Genomic DNA, 17,016 nt, shown 5'->3' with positions numbered 1-17,016 from the left:
TCAGAACTTCTGCAAAACTTAGTAGATTATAGAAATACATGTCCAGAGCTAAGAAGGATACTGAAGGACCTGAAAGGTAGTTGGAGATGTGGGTCTGGAGATCAGCAGAGAGGTACAGAGAAATTACTTACGCCAGGGCAGAAAGTTAATAAGTTTCTGAGGTACTGTTCAAGACCTGTCTTCTTGACTCAAAGTCCAGTTATTTGTCTACTATGACATGATATCTTCATGAACTGATGGGTTTAAAAATATATCTCTCACCTGTTATCGATCCTCTGCTGATGAACCTCTCTACTTAGCTAGGCTGATACTCAGATAATCATTCATTATGATACTAGACTTGGAGCCTTTCTGACTTGGTAGGAACTATAAAAATGTGTCTTCCCCTAGCTTAACCATGAATTGCATACGGTGACCTCTATATCACAATGTGTTATCAGGGAGACATGTAAGAGCTTAAAATATATAGAATGAGAAAACTATCAAATGGTTAGAAATCTTAACCATTAACCTTGACCTTGCATATAACATAGTTAAGATTTCTTATTTCTCAGTTCCTCCTAATTACGTTCTTATATCCTTTCCCAGAAGTTGGCCTGCCTATAGCCTTGATTAGGCTGTTCACTAGTCCAAACCAGCATGTCTCTAGAGAAGGTGGATTAAGTCTGTCAATATTGCTAGTATTCTCAGGCTCCTTGTGCTACTTTCTTTTCTTACCTCTGAGTATGTGGGGCCTAGCCCAAGGAAGCTTTATTGATTATTTAAATCCATCTTATAAACAGTACTAATGAAAGGTAGATAAATGATGAGAAGGTGTAGTTGCTGCTGGAGCTCTTGGGACAATCCACTCCAATTCAGCAGCTGTTCTGACTGGCATCTCTACAAGAAGGAACATTTACATGCACTGGACTTACATTGAGAAAATTCAGGCTTTGGAACCCTTCTTGATATCTTCCCCGAGTGAACAACCATAGTGCTGGTGAAAAGACTGAAAAGGTGAAATAGTTAGAGACCTCAATTCTATTCCATATAGCAGATATACTGAACTTCTTCCTAAGCATTAACAGAAAAAAAAAAAAATAGAACTGGTATTAGACAAGGTTTTCTTTTAAAGAAGCACCAAATTCTCTAACTTTTAAATCCTTGTTTTATAATGCTGCCAATCTATCATTAAAGTAGAGCAAATTATTACATGGAGTCTTTTTAGAGATTAAATTTTAGTACTATGGAAATCACCTTAAGAGTTAAAATTCTACCTTCTAGGAATATCTATATAAATATATAGGAATTATAAGAAAAATAATGATATGTATATGTATATAGCTATTTAATATAGGTAATTATATATTATATATAGTTATTCTTCCCATAACAACATGTCTTTTTAAACATCATATATGTGCATATATAAATAGATATAGATAATTATTCTTCCTTTATACTCATATGTAACTGAAGTTATATATTAGTAAAATATATTATTCTTTCTATAACTCCAAAAATGTGTATATGTGTGTGTATGTATTTGTACATTTGTATATATTTACATATATACATATATATGTATGTATGTATGTATTCTTCTACCTTTGCTTCCAGCAATATAAGACAAGATCAGAAAAGAACTTCTGATAACATGTCATTCTTTCCATGCCCAGGAAAATGCCACAACTGATTTAGCAAATTCAGTTCATCTAAATTAATATAAAACTATCTTTGCCAGAAACACCTGTACACCATAATTACTAGAGAATTATTTATAACTACTTCTCAAAATAAAAAGGAATTGGAGACAGAGAAGGGCAGAATTATAGCGTGTCACTTGCTAGGCAAAGTCTGGACAAATCTTAAAATCTTCAAAACAATTTTTCCCAGTCCAGACAGACACATAGGTGGAACAAGAACTATCTTGTGAATTAGATTCTATATCTGATTCAACCAAAGTGATTGCATGGGTAAAAATGGTGGGAACTTTGGGGGTATCTGATCAGTCCCTCTGGAGGAGTTTTTAACTTTGGGTTGATGGTTCTGTTTTGTTACTGTTGCTTTATTCTGATGACTGTATTTCAATATAATTGATTTCTTTTTTGCTAGTATATATTCTACTTTTGTGCATTTAATAACACTCTTCTGAAAGAAGTCCATGGATTTTATTAGAATACTTAAAAGATTTAAGGAAAAACATTTTTTAAAAGTTAAGAATTCTGATCTATTGCATAATAGAATACAGAAAAGCCAGGACCATATGATATACTCTTTAGATTTTAAGAACTAGCAATAAAAAAATCTAGGTAAGGAAACAAAGACCGCCGAAAAAAATCACATGGCTTCCTCAAGAACAGGACATGCCAGATGAAAAAATATTTTCTCATTAGACAGGCTTACTAAATTTGTAAAGTGGGGGAAGACTTGCATATATCTTGTTTGCATACGATTATTTGAATATTATCTACCCCATTCTTTGGTAAACTTGTTGTGAGAAGAGACTTCTTTAACTTTTTCTATACATTTCCCTTATTTAACAAAATGTGTGACTGACTAAATATAAACAAAATTTACCAAGATTTTAGCAGATCATTTGGATTACATATCTATTACTTGTGGAAAAGATGGAAAGATAGGAATTAAACATATAATAGAATGAGGTTAAAAACTAATTAGTACAGCTGCTTAAATGGCAAGTGTCCAAGAGTAGTCATTAATGATACCATGCCAACTTAGAAGGAGATTTCTAATGTGCTGAAGCAGCCAGGTAGAATGAAGGATAGAGCTCTGGGCCTGGTGTCAGAAAGACTTGCGTTCATACCTAGTCAGACACTTATTAATTGTATTAGTTGTGTGATCTTTTCAAATCATTTAGCCTCCTGCCTCTTTATCTGCAGTTTTAAAGTTAGGCTAATAATATTCTCTTGGATGAAATGATGGATTATTTCTGTGATTTGTTGTTTAACTCACTCATTTTTTACAGCTAGATTATTTAATTTCCAATTGTCTTTTAGTCTTATTTTTCCCTGTGCCTTTATTGAATATAATTTTTATTGCTTTGTGACCTGAAAAGGAAGCATTTACTATTTCTGCCTTTCTGTATTTGCTTTTGAGATTTTTATCCCCTAATACATGGTTAATTTTTGTGTAGGTGCCATGTACTGCAGAGAAAAAGCTGCATTCCTTTCTGTCCCTATTCAATTTTTTCCAGTGGGTCTATAGCATCTAGGTTTTGGCTCCACCCCCTAAAGTCCACCGTTCATTTTCAACTTCTTTTAAATGTCTTCTCTTCATTAGAATGTAAGCTCCTTGAGTGCAAAGATTGTCTTTCTGCTTATCTTTATATTTCCAGGCACAGTGCCTTACACAGAGTAACTACTTAATAAATATTATTCAACTAACAGACAATATTTATGGAGTAAGTACTGTGTCATAAGATCAGCTCTACACATTTCTAGCAGATAATTTTCTATTAAATTAGGCCAGGAGTTGTTAACTTACAATCTCCAGGATAAATTTCAAGGGATCCATGAACTGGAATAGGAAAAAAATAAATTATGAATTTATTTTCATTAATCTCTAGCTGAAATTTTGCCTTTCCTTCAAGTATGTGAAGAACAAAGATTATTTTGAGGAATATGTAGGCTTCACCAGACTGCTAAAGGGGTAGAAGTCACAGATTTTCACAAATGAAAAAAATCTCAGAGGTAACTTTTTCCAACCATCATATAGTTGAATGATCAAAGAAATGTCTGATTGAAGGTCACATGGCTAGTGACAGAAACAGATTTCAAACTAAGGTCTTCCTGACTTCTAACCCCATGCTTTATTCCCTGTTTCATAGATAGTAGGGAACTCCATGGTCATCCAGTCAAACTTATATACAAAAATTAATTCCCACTAACTCTTACTTTGTCATTTTTACTAAAGAGAAGGGAGATCCACTCGGTACATCCTCAGTTTTTCTCAATATAAATCCAATGCTCATGTCTCTATGTATTCTTTATCCTCAAAGACTTTGTAATCCAGTGGGGGAGATAAGACCAATATCTATGAAATGAAAGTGAACCACATAAGAATTACTGGTTTTTTTTTTTTTTTTTTTTTAAACAAGTGTTCTATTTAAGTAGTAAAAGCAATATGCTGTAGTAGATAGAATGCTAGCACAACTTTTAACATATACTTGCCATGTGACCCTAGGCAATTTATTTATCCTCTCAGTACTTCATTCATAGAGACTATGAGCCAAATATGAATTGTCCATCTGAATGGGTAGATGGCGTTTCCATATTGTAAGTTCCCCCAACCAATGAAATCACATTTGATCCCAAAACTCCAATATGTTCTAAGCAAAAAGCATGGAATGACAATATTTCTACATCAAAGATGTCAGGAAATTCTCTTTGTAACAAACTATGAGAAGTCACAACAGGCTGCTTTGACAGGGTATTTTATTTATATAATAGCCTTCCAGTGCTCATAAGGCATGAAAAGACAGTGCTAAAAGCCTGTGAGCTCTTCTCCATTAAATATAGTACCCATCTATTAATGACTCAACAGAGCATCTTATTTTGAGCGAGATTTTCTGAACTCTAATTTATGAATGAAGATTTATCCTCTGTCTACTTCCTCTTTAGCTATTCCCTAAGTATTTACAACTGCCTCTTCTGATCTAGCTTTCTCTCATCCATTAATACATTCCCACAGAGGAAAAAGGAGTAATCACTCAAGTTAAGTGGCTCCATTTGTGATTATTTTCTAACTCGTGGTCCAAAGAGGCCTGACCCCACATCTCTATTGATCAGTGATTGTGTTGCCACTTTGAAGGTGACATCCTTTCATTGAAAGAAAAGAGGTTGGCCCTTTCCCTAGAGCTCCATTGTCTTTGGCAGGATATTGTTTTATACCTTACATTGCTGTGACACTAGGGACTTTGGCCTTAAAATATCTAAGTACATTTCAAAAGTCAAGAGTGAATGAGCTTCTATTATCTTGGTTATTTTTAAGTGTTTAATTCTTTCTAAAAAGGGTTCATGGACATGAACCTTTCAGTAGGATATCAGTACTTTTAAATAATCTTAAAGAAATTGATTCTGCTCTTTCCACCCTCAGATGAGAGTTCTCTCTTCTTTCTCAATTATCCTACAGAATGTTGTCTCAACCCCTCTTTTGCCTTTCTTTTATTACTCCCTAGTTGAATTAGGAATTTCTGAGTATATAATAGCGCTTCACTGACCCACTGTGGACTATAAACTCCTTGAGAGTAAGAGCTACTTCATTTTTGTTTTCATATACTCAATTATATTGAGAATAAATTTTATTATCTTAATAAAATAATAGAAATATTTATCAATTTACTATAACTGACTTCTAAGTTTCCATTTTGTTGCTGAATTAAATACAATTATTGGTCAATAATAAAAATTAGAATCATTAAAAAAGCATTTGTATGTTACGATTCAGTAAACCACTATGTATTCATAAACAACTAATAAGTTTACGTGATCCTCTGATAGAACAGCCACTAGTGAAAAAAAATGTTATGAAGAACTTTATCAATAATTAATGTATGTTCAGTAAGAAATGACCAACAGGATGATTTCAGAAAGGCCTGGAGAGACTTACACAAATTGATGCTGAGTGAAATGAGCAGGACCAGGAAATCATTATATACTTCAACAACAATACTATATGATGATCAGTTCTGATGGTCCTGGCAATCCTCAGCAATGAGATGAACCAAATAAGTTCCAATGGAGCAGTAATCAACTGAACCAGCTTCACCCAGCAAAAGAACTCAGAGAGATGACTAAGAACCATTACATTGAATCCCCAATCCCTATATTTTTGCCCCCCTGAATTTTTCATTTCCTTCACAAGCTAATTGTACAACATTTCAGAGTCTGATTCTTTTTGTACAGCAAAATAACAATTTGGACATGTATAATTATTTTGTATTTAACTTATACTTTAATATATTTGACATGTATTGGTCACCCTGCCATCTAGGGGAGGGGGTGGAGGGAAAAAGGGGAAAAATTGGAACAAAAGGTTTGGCAATTGTCAAAGCTGTAAAATTACCCATGCATATAACTTGTAAATAAAAAGCTATTAAATTTTTTAAAAAATAACGTAATGAATTATCAATCCAAATTTATGGCTAAAAATAGCTGAAAATGTGTGGTATGTGATTGTGATAGAATGCTATTTTGAAATAAGAAATGATAAATTGAGTAATTTTAGAAAAACATGGAAAGACTTGCATAAAATAATGAAAAGCAAAATGAAAAGAACCAAGACAACATTGTATACAGTAACAGCAATATTATTTTTAAGAATGATTCTAAGTGAATGTTATTTTGACTGTTACAAATACCCAAATAAACTATAAAGGTCATATGAGGAAAGACACCATTAGCATTTAGAGAAAAACTGATAAAAAACATGAATGGAATAATTTTACATATATATAGCTATTTGTGTCTAATGATAGTCATCTCAAGGCAGGGAGAAAGAAGAGAGAAATAAATTTACATGATAATTTTGTGATATATTTGAGAGGAATAACAAGTTGTGCATAGTAGATTTGCAACTTCATGTGCAATCATTTTTTATTGTGGTATTATGGAAATGCTTGTTTTATTCCACAACTTAAAAATAAAACTTTTTAAAATTAGAATATTCATATCTAAAAGTATAAAAAAGCTAATGGAGATGCTAGCTATTAGTTTTTCCTAAGTAGCAACAATGATAGACTGCTATTTTCCCCACACTTGAATAGGCCCAAGTTTGACAGCAGTGCTGATGAAAAAAGACTTGCCAGACCTTCTTGTAGAGGGAAAAATGCAGCCTCCATATGGGCAGAGAAGGAACTTTGTCCTGAGCACAGTTATGCCAGGACCTCTAAGAAGCAGGTTGGTGTCCCTAATTGATAAATGGTCAAAGGATATGAATAGATAATTTTAGAGACTGAAATTAAAATCATCTATAGTCACATGAAAAATGCTCTGAATCACTATTGAATAGAGAAATGCAAATTAAAACAACTGACGTATCATCTCACATCTCTCAGATTGGGTAAGATGACAGGAAAAGTAATGATAAATGTTGGAAGGCATATAGGAAAACTGGGACACTAATGCATTGTTTGTGAAATGATTCAATCATTCTGGAAAGCAATTTGGAACTATGTGCAAAGGGCTGTAAAATTGTGCATACCTTATGACCCAGCAGTGCCATTACTGGGTCTATATCCTAAGGAAATCATGAAGGAGGGAAAAGGATTCACATGTAAAAAAATGTTTGCAGCAGCTCTTTTTGTTGTAACAAAGATGATTAGGTGCCCATTACTTGGGAAATGGTTGAAGAAGTTGTGGTATATGAAGATAATGGAATATTATTGTTCTATAAAAATGATGAAGAAGCTGATTTTAAAAAGGCCTGAAGAGATTTGCAAAAACTGATGCTAAATAAAACAAACAGAACCAAGAATAATGTGTGATGATCAATTATGAAAGACTTGGCTCTTCTTAATTTTTCAATGATCCAAGACAATCTCAATAAACTTTGGATAGAAAATGCCATCTGAATCCAGAAAAAGAATTATGGAGATTGAATGTAAATCAACATATGATGCTATATTCACTTCTTTTTCTGTTTTTTCCTCTTCTGTGGTTTTTCTCTTTTCTTCTAATTTTTCTCTCCTATCATGATAAATTAAGCAATATGTATTTAAAAAATAAATAAATAAATATTCCAGAAGAAGAAGAAGAAGAAGAAGATGAAGAAGAAGAAGAAGAAGAAGAAGAAGAAGAAGAAGAAGAAGAAGAGAAGAAGAAGAAGAAGAAGAAGAAGAAGAAGAAAAAGGCTGGTGTTTTGTTCTTCCAAGAATTACATTTCTATTGTTTGCACATATTGATTCATAAAGTTTGATTGGATACATTAAGAAGTGGAAGTCCAAAGATATACGGATGCCTGCTCATACTGTATTTTAAGAGTCAATCTTTAAATTTTTAGTACAAGAATTTATATTTTGAAAAACTGCAAATGATACAAATCAGGAATTAATTTTTTGTTGTTGTTGATTGTCTAGACTGAAAAAAATGATGAAGAAAAAATATTTTTTTCCAGTTCCACTTTCAAACTTCAATACAAAAGGATAATCATAAAAACAATTTGGTAGTAACTAAGAAAATAGAATGGTAGATCACTAGAATAGATTAAGTATTCCAAAACAGTAAAAATAACCATAGCAATCTAGTGTTTGAAAAGGGAGAAAGATCTATTTTTTAATTTAATAAGTATTTTTTAATTTTTCCCCAGTTACATTTGTTTTTAAAACTTTGAGTTCTATATTCTTTCCCTTATTCCCACATCCAGTCCCCATTAAGAAAGCACGTGTGAAATTATGCAAACATTTCAATAAGAGTCCTGTTGTGAAAGAAAATGTAGATTCTCCCCCAACAACAACAAACAACAACAACAACAGAAGCCCTCAAGAAAAATAAAGTTTAAAAAAAAGAAAAGAGAGAAGGAAGGAGAGACAGACAGACACAGACAGAGATAGACAGAGACAGAATTATTGTACTGTGGAGAATAGCAAAGTCATTCACAGCTGATTATCCCACAACATTGCTATTACTTTGTATACAGTACATTTCACTTTGCTCGAGTTCATGGTAGCCTTTTCAGGTTTTTCTGAGAGCATCTTGCTCATCATTTCCCACAGAAAAATAATATTCTATCATAATCACATACCACAATTTTTTTAGCCATTCCCATTGATGGACATGCCCACGGTTTCCAATATTTCAGCCTGAGAAGAGAACTGCTACAAATATTTCTTACAGATAGGTCCCTTTGCTTTTTTTTTTTCCTAATTATATTTTTTTTAAATAACTTTTTATTGATAGAACTCATGCCAGGGTAATTTTTTACAGCATTATCCCTATTATCCCTTGCATTCACTTCTGTTCCAATTTTTCCCCTCCCTCCCTCAACTCCTTCCCCCAGATGGCAAGCAGTCCTTTACATGTTGACTGGGTTACAATATATACTAGATACAATATATGTGTGCAGAACCGAACAGTTTTCTTGTTGCACAGGGAGAATTGAATTCAGAGGGTATAAATAACCCGGGAGGTCCCTTTGCTTTAAAAAAAAAAAAAAATCTGTTTTATGATTCATGCATGATGGAGAAAATTTTAGTGCAGATTAAACATAATAGATCCATCTTTCTTTTTCAGAGAGCCAATTGTTAAAAATTTTTAACAGGGGTTGGAACCAAGATGGCTGAGTGAAGCCAGGAAGCTGCTCAAGCTCTTCCAGTTTTTTCTCAAAAACTACATGAAACCAAATCTCTGAAGAGAGCCTGAAGGAATGAAACCACTCTCCAGTTCAAATAGATTGGAAAAACTTCAAGAAAGGTCAGTTTCACTGGGAGGAAAGGGGTATTCAGCCCAGTTCAGACATAATCTGGAAAAAGCTAGTGAAAGGGTCTTAATCTCAGCAGATCAGCAACTGAGGAGATCCTTGGTCCAGCTTAGTAGAAGAGCAGACCAATAGGTCAGTCTCCAGTCCCAGCTTAGAAGGCAAATTCTGGGAAATCACGTCTTCCTGAAAAGTGTTACCCACTACAAACATAAAGGGCCCCTGTGCCAAAGTTCAAAGTTACACAGGAAACTCAGGACAATGCTCCCTTTACCCAGCAGCAGAGCTCAACAATGAAAGTTTAAAAAAAATATACAAAGAGGAAAGGAAAGAAAATGAGTAAAAAATAGAAAATAACTTTGACCATAGAAAGCCACTGTGGTACCAGGGAAGACCAAAACACCAATTCAGATGAGGACAAAATGTCTACAGAAAAAAATCTCAAAGAGTGATATAAATTGGTCTCAGGATCAAAGGGGCTTCTTTGAAGGTGCTATAAAAGATTTTAAAAGGCAAATAAGAGAGATAGAAGAAAAAATAAGGAAAGAAATGAGAGATATGCAAGAGAGAGTGAACATCTTGGAAAAGAAAGGCAATTTCTTAAAAAATAAAAGAAGCAAAATGCAAAAAAAAAAAAAAATCCACTGAAGAAAACAACATCTTGAAAAAAAGAAAATCACACATGAAAATTTAGAACAGGGCAAATGGAAGCTAATGACTCTATGACAAAATGGAAGAAAATGTCAAACATCTCATTGGAAAAACAGCTGACTTAGAAAATAGATCCAGAAAATACAATTTAAAAATTACTGGTCTACCTAAAGGCTGTGACCAAAAAAAGAGCCGGATACCATTCTTCAAGAGGTTGTCAAGAAAAAACACTGTGATAGTTTACAAACAGAGGGAGGAAATAGAAAGAATCTATCAATCACCTCTGGAAAGACATCCCACAAGGAAAACCCGAAGTAACATTGTTGCAAAACTTCAGAACTGTAACCTCAAGGAAAAAAAATATTGTAAACTGCTAGACAAAAGTAATTCAAATATCAAGGAGCAACAGGCAGGATTACCCAAGATCTAGCAGCATCTACAATAAAGGATCAGAGGACCTGGAATCCCATATTCTGGAAGGCAAAGGACCTGGGATTACAACCAAGTTTAGCCAACATGACTGAGCATCAACTTTCAAGGTAGGCGATGAATCTTTAATGAAGTAATAGACTTTCAATCATTTTTATTGGGAAAAAAAGAACTAAACAGAAAATTTAATCTTCAAAAACAGTTCTCAAGAGAATCATAGAAAGGTAAATGGGGGAAATATATTATTAAAGAATAAACTACATTTCTAAATGGAAAAATTATATCTGTAACTGTATCTGTTATTGAGGCAGTTAGAGGGGGCCATTACATGGATGGAAGGTGTGATTTTGAAAAGACTCTGATGTGATGATATCAAAGAAAAAGACATTAAGGGTGGAAAAGGTACTATATTGGGAGAAGATAAAAGGGGAGGTATAATGAGACAAATTAGATAATAAGAAGAGGCACAAAAGACCTATTACCCTAAAGGAAAAGAAGGGAGGGGCAACAGAATTGTTTGAAGCTTAATCTCATCAGTTTTAGCTCAAAGAGAGAATAACTTAATTATTCAATTGGGTATAGAAATTTATCTTACCTTATAAAGAAGTAGAAGGAAAAAAGGAAAGAAAAGAGAGGCTGGATTGAAGAGAGGGCAGAAACACTGGGGAAAAAAAGAATAGGAGAAGGAGGAGTGATAGAAGATAGGGCAGAGAGGGGTGAGTTAAAAACAAAGCACTATAAAGGAGGAAAGGATGGAAAGAGAGAATAAAAGTATGTACAGAGGACAAAATAGAATGGAAAGCTGGTAATCATAACTGTGAATGTGAATGGGATAAACTCTCCCATATAAACAAAAGCAAATAGCTTTTAAAAAGAGAATCTTACAGAAACACTTGAAACAGAGAGATATATACAGAATAAAGATATATAAAAAATAAAGGTAAAAAGCTGGAGCAGAATTTGTTATATTCAGCTGAAGCAAAAAAGGCAAGCATAATTTCTGATTGCAGACACAAGAAAAGTAAAAATAGATCTAACTAAAACAGATAAGGAACAAAAAGTACATCTTAAAGGGCATCATAAACAATGAAGTAGTAACAGTACTAAATATATGTACCAAGTGGTAGACTATCCAAATTCCTAAAGATATTAAGCTAGTTACAGAGAAAAACAGACAGCAAAACTGTATTAGTGGGGACCTCAATCTTAACTTCGCAGAATCAGAAAAATCTAACCACAAAATAAACAGGAAAGAAATTAGGAAGATAAATAGAATTCTAGAAAACCTAGATATGATAGATCTCTGGAGAAAATTAAATAGGGATAGAAAGGAATATATCATTTTCTTGGCAATGCATAGCACTTACACAAAAATTGACCATGTATTATGCCACAAAAACTTCACAATAAATGCAGGAAGGCAAAAATAATAAATGTTTCATTTCTAGACCATGATGCAATAAAAATTATATTCATTAAAGAGCCAGGGGAAAACAGACTAAAAACAATTGGAAATTAAATAATCTAATTCTAAATAATGAGTGGGTTAAACAACAAATCATGGAAACAATCTTTAATTTCATGCAAGAGAATGACAATAATGACACAACATATGAAATCCTATAGGATGCAGCCAAAGCAGTTCTTAAAGGAAATTGTATAACTTTAAATAGTTACGTGAATAATATAGAGAAAGAGGAGATACATGAATTGGGTATACAACTAAAAAAAGCTAAAAAAAGAACAAATTAAAAACCACCAATTAAATACCGAATGAGAAATTCCGAAACTGAAAATAGAGAGTAACAAAATTGTAACTAAAAATGCCATTGAACTAATTAATTCAACTAAGAGTTGGTTTTATTTTAAAAAATAACAAAATAGATAAACCTTTGGTTAATCTGACTAGAAAAAGAAATGAAAAACCCAAATTTAAATATCAAAAATGTAAAAAAAAAAAAAAATGAAGTTATCACCAATGAAAAAGAAATTAAAGTGATAATTAGGAGCTATTTTGTCTAAATGTAAGGCAGCAAATCTGACAACTTAACCAAAAGGAATGAATATTTACAAAAAAAAAAAAGAAATTGCTCAGATTAACAGAAGAGGAAAGAAATTACTTAAATAGTTCATTTTAGAAAAAACAAGAAATTGAACAAGTTGGGCAGCTAGGTGGTGCAGTGGTTAGAGCACCAGCCCTGAAATAAGGAGGACCTGTAATTCCAATGTGACCTCGGACACTTAATACTTTCTAGCTGTGTGACCCTAGGTAAGTCACTTTACCCCAATTGCCTCAGCAAAAAAGAAAAGAAAAGAAAAGAAATTGAACAATCTATCAATGAACTCCCTAAGAAAAAATATATTCTATGACACAAATATGGCACTGATACCTAAGCAGGAAAAAGTCAAAACAGAGAAAGAAAATTACAGACCAATCTCCCTGATGAATATTGGTGCATTTTTTTTTATTAAAGCTTTTTATTTACAAAGCATATGCATGGGTAATTTTTCCAACATTGACCCTTGTAAAATCTTTTGTTCCAAATTTTCCCCTCCTTCCCCCCACCCACTCCCCTAGCTGGCAGGTAGTCCAATACATGCTAAATACGTTGAAATACATGTTAAATTCAATATATGTATACATATTTATACAGTTATCTTGCTGCACAAGAAAAATCAAAACAAGAAGGAAGAAAAAGAAAAACTGAGAAAAAAAATGCAAGCAAATAACAACAGAGAGAGTTACAATGCTCTGTTGTGTTCCACACTCTGATCATACCCATGGAGTCTGTATTGTCTTTAGACTCTGTACTGTCTGTGCTGGCGTTTGTGCTCATCTGCCTGTGCTTGGTGGCTCCCTCCAGTTTCCAATTGAAACAGATCTTTTCTGGCAATCTTCAAAATTATCTTCTGCTGATAATTTGTTGCACTCCCAATATTTGTGGGTTCTGGCAGTTCAGAGCTAATTCAGAGGCTGGATTTGCTAATTAGTCTGAGCGTTGTAGGAGAAAGTGAAAAAGAAACATGTGTCATCTCCGCCATCTTGGCTCCACCCCCAGAAGCTGATGCAAAATATTTAAATAAAATATTAGCAAAGATATTATAGCAACTTATAAGTAGGATAATATACTATGACCAAGTGGAATTTATATCAGCAATGCTGGGCTAGCTCAATATCAGAAAAACGGTTGCCATAATCAATCTTATCAATAACAAAATCAAGAGAAATCTTATAATAGTTTTAATTGATGTAGAAAAAGCTTTTGACAAAATATAGCACTTAGTCCTATGAAAAACACTGGAGACCATAGGGATAAAGGGAATTTTCCTTAAAATAATAAGCAATTATCTGTCTAAAATGAACAGTAATGTTATTTGTAATGAAAAGAAGCTGATGCATTCCCAATAAAATCAGGAGTGAAATAAGAATGTTCATTATCACTACAACTGTTTAATATTGTGCCAGTAATGTTAGCTTCATCAATAAGAAAAGAAAAAGAAATTAAAGGATTTGAACAGTTAATGAGGGGAAAAAACTATTACTCTTTGAGATGATATGATGATATACTTAGAGAATCCTAGAAAGTCATCCAAAAATGTATTCAGAGTAATTCACAGCTTGAGCAAAGTTGCAAGATATCAAACAAACCCACACAAATCACCAGTGTTTCTATATATAACTGACAAATCCTACCAACAAGAGATAGAGAAGTTTCGTTTAAAATAACTGTAAAAAAATAAAATATTTGGGTGTCTACCTGCCAAGAAAAACTACATGAATATAATTATAAACAGTTCCCCACACAAATAAAGTCAGATCTAAACAACTGGAAAAATGTCGATTGCTCATGTGTATGCTAAGCTCATATAATAAAATGACAATTCTGCCTAAATTGTTCTACTTGTTTAGTGCCATACTAATCAAATGCCAAAAAATTATTTTATAGAACTAGAAAAATAATAACATTCATCTGGAAGAACAAAAGGTCAAGAATATCAAGAAAATTAATAAAAAAACATGCAAAGGATGATGGTTTATCAGTGCCAGATCTAAAACTATATTATAAAGCATAAAGCATCAAAACCATTAGATATTGGCTAAAAAATAGAGTGGTGGATCAGTGGTTACACATGGAACAGGTTAGTTACACATGATATAATAATTAATGACTATAACAATTTAGTATTTGATAAACTCCTAAATTACAGCTTTTGGAATATAAACTCATTGTTTAACAAACATTTCTGGGAAAACTGGAAAATATTATGTCAGAAAATCCACATAGACCTACATCTTATACTCCATACCAAAATAAGATCAAAATGGGTACATGATTTGTGCATAAAGGGTGATACCATAAGCAAATTAGGAAAGCAATCAGATCTTTGGAGAAGGGAGGAATTTATGACCAAAGAAGAATTGGAGAACAGTATGAAATACGAAATTACATTAAATTAAAAGTTTTTGCACAAACCAAACCAACAGAAACAATATGAAAAGGTAAGTACAAAGCCGGGGGAAATTTTTAAAACTAGTATTTCTGATAAAAGTGTCATTTCTAAAATATATAAAGAACTGTGTGTCAAATTTATAAGCATTTTAGTCATTATAGTCTTTTTATAGTCTTTATATATGTATATATATAAAATTATAGTCATTTCCTAATTAATAAATGATCAAAGGACATGAACAAGTAATTTTCAGATGATAAAATCAAAACCATTTATAATCATATGAAAAAGTACTTTGAAAGTGCTCTATTGGTTAGAGAAATGCAAATTAAAACATCTCTAGGTACAACATCACACCTCTCACATTGGCTAAGATGACAGGAAAAAATAATGGAAAACTGGGACACCAATGCATTCTTGCTGGACTTGTGAAATGATCCAGTCATTCTACAGAGCAATTTGGAACTATGTCCAAAGGGCTATCAAACTGTGCATACCCTTTGATTCAGCAGTGTCATTACCAGGTCTATATCCCAAGGAAATCATAAAGGGAAGTAAAAGGCCCCACCTGTGCAAAAACTGTTTGTAGCAGTTCTTTTTGTGTTATCAAAAAATTGGAAAATGATTAGATGCTCATCAAGTGGAGAATGGCTGAATAAGCTGTGGTACAATAGTAATGGAATATTATTGTTCTACAAAAAAATGATGAAAAAGCTGATTTTAGAAAGGCCTGAAAAGATTTACATGAACTGATGTTGAGCAAAACCAAGGAGAACCAGGAATGCATTGTACACAGTAACAGCATGATTGTGCGATAGATCAGCTATGAAAGACTTGTTTCTTTTCAGTGGTTCAGTGATCCAAGGCAATACCATTGGACTGAAAATGCTTTCTGTAACCAGAAAAAAGAACCATAGGAGATTGAATGTAAATCACCACATGCTATGCTCAGTTCTTTTTTTCTGAATTTTTTTTCTCTCCTCTGGTTTTTCCCTTTTGCTCTGATTTTTCTCTCCTAACATGATTCATAAAGCAATGTATATTAAAAAATAAAATAAAATAAAATAAAAATAAAAAATAATAATATAATATACTAAAAGTAAAATTTATATCAGCATACCCACAACCCTTATTGGTATTTCTTTCATACTAATTATTGTATACAACAGTAAATTAGCTAAAAGTTTATATTGTGCATTACATATATATAACACAGTATCTGGCGCATGAATGAAATGAATTGTCTTTGATGTTAGTTTTTGAAATGAATCTGTATAACCTTACATCAATCACTTTATATTCTTTTTGCTTTAGTTTCCCCAACTTAAAACATAGGGATAATAACAGTAAGTAATATCTGAGGTTGTTTTGAGGAACAAATGAGATAACAATATTTGTAAATTGTTTAGACAGTGCCTAATACATAGCCAGTATTCTGGCTTTATTGTTGTTATTATGTGGTGAGTTAAACTAAATTTATTCTGGTTTCATTTTTGTTTATTCTGTATTAATATGAAAAATAGTGCTTAAAAAGTCAAGTCTGCATACTACAGACTTATTAATATTCTTTTCTATTCTAATATAAGCCAGAATGAAAGATATAACATTAGAATAGGAATGATCCCCCGTACATCACCATTTACTTTTCTGTCATTCATAAGTTGGATTGTAGTAAGGTAGAAAGCTATCTTATAAATCATCTTGTCTTATCCTTTTATTTGAAAGATGAGGAAAATGAGACCAAAGAAATGAAACAATTTGATCAAAATAATGTCAGTAGTAAGTGGCAAGATCAGGATTTGAACTCAAACCAATAAATCTATATCCTAAGAACACTTCTATGTGAATATCCTGTTGTCTCCAGCTCTGAGTGGGTCTTTGATAGCAGTTAAGGTCAACAAAATCTGGATCATAGAATCATAGATATAGATCATAAAGCCTGCTCTTCATCCACCTCCAATTTGATAGATTGGGAACCTGAGACTCAGAAAGGTTAAGTATCTTTTCCAGATAAGTAAGTACCTGAGGCAGGTCTTCCTGATTGCATTGTACTGGTGGAGTCAATGAATG

This window comes from Antechinus flavipes, chromosome 6, assembly GCF_016432865.1.
Source record: "Antechinus flavipes isolate AdamAnt ecotype Samford, QLD, Australia chromosome 6, AdamAnt_v2, whole genome shotgun sequence".
Classification (NCBI taxonomy): domain Eukaryota; kingdom Metazoa; phylum Chordata; class Mammalia; order Dasyuromorphia; family Dasyuridae; genus Antechinus; species Antechinus flavipes.
The sequence above is the reverse complement of the archived record's forward strand: the minus strand, read 5'-3'. Positions refer to the sequence as shown.